This window comes from Lepidochelys kempii, chromosome 14 (genome assembly GCF_965140285.1).
Source record: "Lepidochelys kempii isolate rLepKem1 chromosome 14, rLepKem1.hap1, whole genome shotgun sequence".
In the NCBI taxonomy this organism is placed as follows: Eukaryota; Metazoa; Chordata; order Testudines; family Cheloniidae; genus Lepidochelys; species Lepidochelys kempii.
In genome coordinates this window covers 46,922,461-46,931,929 of record NC_136393.1, presented here as the reverse complement: position 1 = coordinate 46,931,929, position 9,469 = coordinate 46,922,461, and positions in this window count along the sequence as shown.

Below are 9,469 nucleotides of genomic sequence, written 5' to 3'. Positions count from 1 at the left end.
TGGCACCTTAGAGACTAACCAATTTAGTTGAGTATAAGCTTTTGTGAGCGACAGCTCACTTCATCGGCTGCATTCAGTGGAAAATACAGTGAGGAGATTTATATACGCACAGGACGTGAAAAAATGGGTGTGACCATACACACTCACTTCCGATGAGCTATTACCAGCAGGAGAGGGGAGGGGGGGAAAAGAAAACCTTTTGTTGTGATAATCAAGGTGGGCCATTTCACTCTCACAGATCTTGGGAGACAGGCCAGTCCTTGCCTACAGACAGCCCCCCAACCTGAAGCAAATACTCACCAGCAACCACAAACCACACAACAGAACCACTAACCCAGGAACCTAGCCTTGCAACAAAGCCCGTTGCCAACTGTGTCCACATATCTATTCAGGGGACACCATCATAGGGCCTAATCACATCAGCCACACTATCAGAGGTTCGTTCACCTGCACATCTACCAATGTGATATATGCCATCATGTGCCAGGAATGCCCCCTGCCATGTACATTGGCCAAACCGGACAGTCTCTACATAAAAGAATAAATGGACACAAATCAGGTGTCAAGAATTATAACGTTCATAAACCAGTTGGAGAACACTTCAATCTCTCTGGTCACTCGATCTCTGACCTAAAAGTTGCTATATTACAACAAAAAGACTTCAAAAACCAGTCTGTGCCCGGGGCAGAGAGGCCCTTCTTTGCCCCTTCTCCCCCCGTCCCACCAGTCTCTGCCCCTGCTCGCCCAAGGATTGCAGTGGCTCTCAACTTTTCCATACGACTGTACCCCTTTCAGGAGTCTGATTTCCAGACCCCAAGTTACACCTCACTTAAAAACCATTCGCTTCCAAAGCCGGACATAAAAATACAAAAGTGTCACACAGCCACTATTACTGACGTCACTGTCAGGAATCAGAGTAACAGCCGTGTTAGTCTGTATTCGCAAAAAGAAAAGGAGGACTTGTGGCACCTTAGAGACTAACCAATTTATTAGAGCATAAGCTTTCGTGAGCTACAGCTCACTTCTTCAGATGCATATCGTGGAAACTGCAGCAGGCTTTATATATACACAGAGAATATGAAACAATACCTATTCCCACCCCACTGTCCTGCTGGTAATAGCTTATCTAAAGTGATTTCCAGCACAAATCCAGGTTTTCTCACCCTCCACCCCCCCACACAAAATCACTCTCCTGCTGGTGATAGCCCATCCAAAGTGATAACTCTTTACACAATGTGCATGACAATTAAGCTGGGCTATTTCCTGCATAAATCCAGGTTCTCACATCCCCCCCACCCCCATACACACACAAACTCACTCTCCTGCTGGTAATAGCTCATCCAAACTGACCACTCTTCAAGTTAAAATCCAAGTTAAACCAGAACATCTGGGGGGGGGGGGGGGTAGGAAAAAACAAGAGGAAACAGGCTACCTTGCATAATGACTTAGCCACTCCAAGTCTCTATTTAAGCCTAAATTAATAGTATCCAATTTGCAAATGAATTCCAATTCAGCAGTTTCTCGCTGGAGTCTGGATTTGAAGTTTTTTTGTTTTAAGATAGCGACCTTCATGTCTGTGATCGCGTGACCAGAGAGATTGAAGTGTTCTCCGACTGGTTTATGAATGTTATAATTCTTGACATCTGATTTGTGTCCATTTATTCTTTTACGTAGAGACTGTCCAGTTTGACCAATGTACATGGCAGAGGGGCATTGCTGGCACATGATGGCATATATCACATTGGTGGATGTGCAGGTGAACGAGCCTCTGATAGTGTGGCTGATGTTATTAGGCCCTGTGATGGTGTCCCCTGAATAGATATGTGGGCACAGTTGGCAACGGGCTTTGTTGCAAGGATAAGTTCCTGGGTTAGTGGTTCTGTTGTGTGGTATGTGGTTGTTGGTGAGTATTTGCTTCAGGTTGCGGGGCTGTCTGTAGGCAAGGACTGGCCTGTCTCCCAAGATTTGTGAGAGTGTTGGGTCATCCTTTAGGATAGGTTGTAGATCCTTAATAATGCGTTGGAGGGGTTTTAGTTGGGGGCTGAAGGTGACGGCTAGTGGCGTTCTGTTATTTTCTTTGTTAGGCCTGTCCTGTAGTAGGTAACTTCTGGGAACTCTTCTGGCTCTATCAATCTGTTTCTTTACTTCTGCAGGTGGGTATTGTAGTTGTAAGAAAGCTTGACAGAGATCTTGTAGGTGTTTGTCTCTGTCTGAGGGGTTGGAGCAAATGCGGTTGTATCGCAGAGCTTGGCTGTAGACGATGGATCGTGTGGTGTGGTCAGGGTGAAAGCTGGAGGCATGCAGGTAGGAATAGCGGTCAGTAGGTTTCCGGTATAGGGTGGTGTTTATGTGACCATTGTTTATTAGCACTGTAGTGTCCAGGAAGTGGATCTCTTGTGTGGACTGGACCAGGCTGAGGTTGGTGGTGGGATGGAAATTGTTGAAATCATGGTGGAATTCCTCAAGGGCTTCTTTTCCATGGGTCCAGATGATGAAGATGTCATCAATATAGCGCAAGTAGAGTAGGGGCTTTAGGGGACGAGAGCTGAGGAAGCGTTGTTCCAAATCAGCCATAAAAATGTTGGCATACTGTGGGGCCATGCGGGTACCCATAGCAGTGCCGCTGATCTGAAGGTATACATTGTCCCCAAATGTGAAGTAGTTATGGGTAAGGACAAAGTCACAAAGTTCAGCCACCAGGTTAGCCGTGACATTATCGGGGATAGTGTTCTTGACGGCTTGTAGTCCATCTTTGTGTGGAATGTTGGTGTAGAGGGCTTCTACATCCATAGTGGCCAGGATGGTGTTATCAGGAAGATCACCGATGGATTGTAGTTTCCTCAGGAAGTCAGTGGTGTCTCGAAGGTAGCTGGGAGTGCTGGTAGCGTAGGGCCTGAGGAGGGAGTCTACATAGCCAGACAATCCTGCTGTCAGGGTGCCAATGCCTGAGATGATGGGGCGCCCAGGATTTCCAGGTTTATGGATCTTGGGTAGTAGATAGAATATCCCAGGTCGGGGTTCCAGGGGTGTGTCTGTGCGGATTTGATCTTGTGCTTTTTCAGGAAGTTTCTTGAGCAAATGCTGTAGTTGCTTTTGGTAACTCTCAGTGGGATCAGAGGGTAATGGCTTGTAGAAACTCGTGTTGGAGAGCTGCCGAGCAGCCTCTTGTTCATATTCCGACCTATTCATGACGACAACAGCACCTCCTTTGTCAGCCTTTTTGATTATGATGTCAGAGTTGTTTCTGAGGCTGTGGATGGCATTGCGTTCCGCATGGCTGAGGTTATGGGGCAAGTGATGCTGCTTTCCCACAATTTCAGCCTGTGCACGTCGGCGGAAGCACTCTATGTAGAAGTCCAGTCTGCTGTTTCGACCTTCAGGAGGAGTCCACCTAGAATCCCTCTTTCTGTAGTGTTGGTTGGGAGACCTCTGTGGATTAGTATGCTGTTCAGAGGTATTTTGGAAATATTCCTTGAGTCGGAGACGTCGAAAATAGGATTCTAGGTCACCACAGAACTGTATCATGTTCGTGGGGGTGGAGGGGCAGAAGGAGAGGCCCCGAGATAGAACAGCTCCTTCTGCTGGGCTGAGAGTATAGTTGGATAGGTTAACAATATTGCTAGGTGGGTTGAGGGAACCATTGCTGTGGCGCTTTCTTACAACTACAATACCCACCTGCAGAAGTAAAGAAACAGATTGATAGAGCCAGAAGAGTTCCCAGAAGTTACCTACTACAGGACAGGCCTAACAAAGAAAATAACAGAACGCCACTAGCCGTCACCTTCAGCCCCCAACTAAAACCCCTCCAACGCATTATTAAGGATCTACAACCTATCCTAAAGGATGACCCAACACTCTCACAAATCTTGGGAGACAGGCCAGTCCTTGCCTACAGACAGCCCCGCAACCTGAAGCAAATACTCACCAACAACCACATACCACACAACAGAACCACTAACCCAGGAACTTATCCTTGCAACAAAGCCCGTTGCCAACTGTGTCCACATATCTATTCAGGGGACACCATCATAGGGCCTAATCACATCAGCCACACTATCAGAGGTTCGTTCACCTGCACATCTACCAATGTGATATATGCCATCATGTGCCAGGAATGCCCCCTGCCATGTACATTGGCCAAACCGGACAGTCTCTACATAAAAGAATAAATGGACACAAATCAGGTGTCAAGAATTATAACGTTCATAAACCAGTTGGAGAACACTTCAATCTCTCTGGTCACTCGATCTCTGACCTAAAAGTTGCTATATTACAACAAAAAGACTTCAAAAACCAGTCTGTGCCCGGGGCAGAGAGGCCCTTCTTTGCCCCTTCTCCCCCCGTCCCACCAGTCTCTGCCCCTGCTCGCCCAAGGATTGCAGTGGCTCTCAACTTTTCCATACGACTGTACCCCTTTCAGGAGTCTGATTTCCAGACCCCAAGTTACACCTCACTTAAAAACCATTCGCTTCCAAAGCCGGACATAAAAATACAAAAGTGTCACACAGCCACTATTACTGACGTCACTGTCAGGAATCAGAGTAACAGCCGTGTTAGTCTGTATTCGCAAAAAGAAAAGGAGGACTTGTGGCACCTTAGAGACTAACCAATTTATTAGAGCATAAGCTTTCGTGAGCTACAGCTCACTTCTTCAGATGCATATCGTGGAAACTGCAGCAGGCTTTATATATACACAGAGAATATGAAACAATACCTATTCCCACCCCACTGTCCTGCTGGTAATAGCTTATCTAAAGTGATTTCCAGCACAAATCCAGGTTTTCTCACCCTCCACCCCCCCACACAAAATCACTCTCCTGCTGGTGATAGCCCATCCAAAGTGATAACTCTTTACACAATGTGCATGACAATTAAGCTGGGCTATTTCCTGCATAAATCCAGGTTCTCACATCCCCCCCACCCCCATACACACACAAACTCACTCTCCTGCTGGTAATAGCTCATCCAAACTGACCACTCTTCAAGTTAAAATCCAAGTTAAACCAGAACATCTGGGGGGGGGGGGGGGTAGGAAAAAACAAGAGGAAACAGGCTACCTTGCATAATGACTTAGCCACTCCAAGTCTCTATTTAAGCCTAAATTAATAGTATCCAATTTGCAAATGAATTCCAATTCAGCAGTTTCTCGCTGGAGTCTGGATTTGAAGTTTTTTTGTTTTAAGATAGCGACCTTCATGTCTGTGATCGCGTGACCAGAGAGATTGAAGTGTTCTCCGACTGGTTTATGAATGTTATAATTCTTGACATCTGATTTGTGTCCATTTATTCTTTTACGTAGAGACTGTCCAGTTTGACCAATGTACATGGCAGAGGGGCATTGCTGGCACATGATGGCATATATCACATTGGTGGATGTGCAGGTGAACGAGCCTCTGATAGTGTGGCTGATGTTATTAGGCCCTGTGATGGTGTCCCCTGAATAGATATGTGGGCACAGTTGGCAACGGGCTTTGTTGCAAGGATAAGTTCCTGGGTTAGTGGTTCTGTTGTGTGGTATGTGGTTGTTGGTGAGTATTTGCTTCAGGTTGCGGGGCTGTCTGTAGGCAAGGACTGGCCTGTCTCCCAAGATTTGTGAGAGTGTTGGGTCATCCTTTAGGATAGGTTGTAGATCCTTAATAATGCGTTGGAGGGGTTTTAGTTGGGGGCTGAAGGTGACGGCTAGTGGCGTTCTGTTATTTTCTTTGTTAGGCCTGTCCTGTAGTAGGTAACTTCTGGGAACTCTTCTGGCTCTATCAATCTGTTTCTTTACTTCTGCAGGTGGGTATTGTAGTTGTAAGAAAGCTTGACAGAGATCTTGTAGGTGTTTGTCTCTGTCTGAGGGGTTGGAGCAAATGCGGTTGTATCGCAGAGCTTGGCTGTAGACGATGGATCGTGTGGTGTGGTCAGGGTGAAAGCTGGAGGCATGCAGGTAGGAATAGCGGTCAGTAGGTTTCCGGTATAGGGTGGTGTTTATGTGACCATTGTTTATTAGCACTGTAGTGTCCAGGAAGTGGATCTCTTGTGTGGACTGGACCAGGCTGAGGTTGGTGGTGGGATGGAAATTGTTGAAATCATGGTGGAATTCCTCAAGGGCTTCTTTTCCATGGGTCCAGATGATGAAGATGTCATCAATATAGCGCAAGTAGAGTAGGGGCTTTAGGGGACGAGAGCTGAGGAAGCGTTGTTCCAAATCAGCCATAAAAATGTTGGCATACTGTGGGGCCATGCGGGTACCCATAGCAGTGCCGCTGATCTGAAGGTATACATTGTCCCCAAATGTGAAGTAGTTATGGGTAAGGACAAAGTCACAAAGTTCAGCCACCAGGTTAGCCGTGACATTATCGGGGATAGTGTTCTTGACGGCTTGTAGTCCATCTTTGTGTGGAATGTTGGTGTAGAGGGCTTCTACATCCATAGTGGCCAGGATGGTGTTATCAGGAAGATCACCGATGGATTGTAGTTTCCTCAGGAAGTCAGTGGTGTCTCGAAGGTAGCTGGGAGTGCTGGTAGCGTAGGGCCTGAGGAGGGAGTCTACATAGCCAGACAATCCTGCTGTCAGGGTGCCAATGCCTGAGATGATGGGGCGCCCAGGATTTCCAGGTTTATGGATCTTGGGTAGTAGATAGAATATCCCAGGTCGGGGTTCCAGGGGTGTGTCTGTGCGGATTTGATCTTGTGCTTTTTCAGGAAGTTTCTTGAGCAAATGCTGTAGTTGCTTTTGGTAACTCTCAGTGGGATCAGAGGGTAATGGCTTGTAGAAACTCGTGTTGGAGAGCTGCCGAGCAGCCTCTTGTTCATATTCCGACCTATTCATGACGACAACAGCACCTCCTTTGTCAGCCTTTTTGATTATGATGTCAGAGTTGTTTCTGAGGCTGTGGATGGCATTGCGTTCCGCATGGCTGAGGTTATGGGGCAAGTGATGCTGCTTTCCCACAATTTCAGCCTGTGCACGTCGGCGGAAGCACTCTATGTAGAAGTCCAGTCTGCTGTTTCGACCTTCAGGAGGAGTCCACCTAGAATCCCTCTTTCTGTAGTGTTGGTTGGGAGACCTCTGTGGATTAGTATGCTGTTCAGAGGTATTTTGGAAATATTCCTTGAGTCGGAGACGTCGAAAATAGGATTCTAGGTCACCACAGAACTGTATCATGTTCGTGGGGGTGGAGGGGCAGAAGGAGAGGCCCCGAGATAGAACAGCTCCTTCTGCTGGGCTGAGAGTATAGTTGGATAGGTTAACAATATTGCTAGGTGGGTTGAGGGAACCATTGCTGTGGCGCTTTCTTACAACTACAATACCCACCTGCAGAAGTAAAGAAACAGATTGATAGAGCCAGAAGAGTTCCCAGAAGTTACCTACTACAGGACAGGCCTAACAAAGAAAATAACAGAACGCCACTAGCCGTCACCTTCAGCCCCCAACTAAAACCCCTCCAACGCATTATTAAGGATCTACAACCTATCCTAAAGGATGACCCAACACTCTCACAAATCTTGGGAGACAGGCCAGTCCTTGCCTACAGACAGCCCCGCAACCTGAAGCAAATACTCACCAACAACCACATACCACACAACAGAACCACTAACCCAGGAACTTATCCTTGCAACAAAGCCCGTTGCCAACTGTGCCCACATATCTATTCAGGGGACACCATCACAGGGCCTAATAACATCAGCCACACTATCAGAGGCTCGTTCACCTGCACATCCACCAATGTGATATATGCCATCATGTGCCAGCAATGCCCCTCTGCCATGTACATTGGTCAAACTGGACAGTCTCTACGTAAAAGAATAAATGGACACAAATCAGATGTCAAGAATTATAACATTCATAAACCAGTCGGAGAACACTTCAATCTCTCTGGTCACGCGATCACAGACATGAAGGTCGCTATCTTAAAACAAAAAAACTTCAAATCCAGACTCCAGCGAGAAACTGCTGAATTGGAATTCATTTGCAAATTGGATACTATTAATTTAGGCTTAAATAGAGACTTGGAGTGGCTAAGTCATTATGCAAGGTAGCCTGTTTCCTCTTGTTTTTTCCTACCCCCCCCCCCCCCCGGATGTTCTGGTTTAACTTGGATTTTAACTTGAAGAGTGGTCAGTTTGGATGAGCTATTACCAGCAGGAGAGTGAGTTTGTGTGTGTATGGGGGTGGGGGGGATGTGAGAACCTGGATTTATGCAGGAAATAGCCCAGCTTAATTGTCATGCACATTGTGTAAAGAGTTATCACTTTGGATGGGCTATCACCAGCAGGAGAGTGAATTTGTGTGGGGGGGTGGAGGGTGAGAAAACCTGGATTTGTGCTGGAAATCACTTTAGATAAGCTATTACCAGCAGGACAGTGGGGTGGGAATAGGTATTGTTTCATATTCTCTGTGTATATATAAAGCCTGCTGCAGTTTCCACGATATGCATCTGAAGAAGTGAGCTGTAGCTCACGAAAGCTTATGCTCTAATAAATTGGTTAGTCTCTAAGGTGCCACAAGTACTCCTTTTCTTTTTGCGAATACAGACTAACACGGCTGTTACTCTGAAACCTGTCACCTATTGGAATTTCACAGGGCTTTTGAGGGAGGCAAATTGTATTCCCCCGAACTGTCATTTGAACCGACTCAGGTCTCCCCTGTTAAAGAAGAGCCATAGGATTTGTAATGACCATAATGGGACCTTGCTTTTAACTCCCAGCTGAATCCTGACACCAGCAGAGGTAACAGCGCCCCCAGCTGCCAGGTTGAGTCTCTGGGTTCAGTTCTGCCTTAGTCGGGGGTGTCATCCGTCTTAGTTGTTTCAACACTGAGTTTCCCTTGACGTTTCCCATTGGGAAACAGCCTGGGTCTGTCTCTGTTCAGCTTTTATAAGCTCACTCGGGCAAACCTCAAGGAATTACATTTGAATGCACCAAGCCAGAGATTCCTCCCAGCCAGTGATTCCTACATCGAGCCCAGAACTTGTGACAGAGTTAGAGCAGACCATTCGTAAGAGAGCAATCCGTGTAAAGACTTGGAGTGAATTCTCTCCTCTCTGGCCTGCCAGCACCTTGCTTTCCTGACCTACAGAGTGCCCGGCTGTTTGAGTGCTGACCCTGAGAAAAGCCCTCACTCGTACATTGAGCCTGAAGGCTTTTTACTAGGGCTGGCAAGCGATTAAAAAAAATAATCACGCTTAATCGCACTGTTAAACCATAAGAGACTATTATTTAGTTAAATATTTTTGGATGTTTTCTACATTTTCAAATATATTGATTTCAATTAGAACAGAATACAAAGAGTATGGTGCTCACTTTATATTTTTGGTTACAAATATTTGCACTCTAAAAATCAAAAGAAAAAGAATATTTCAATTCACCTAATACAAGTACTGGAGTGCAATCTCTTTATCATGAAAGTTGAACTTACAAATGTAGCATTATGTACAAAAAATAACTGCATTCAAAAATAAAACAATGTAAAACTTTCAAGCCT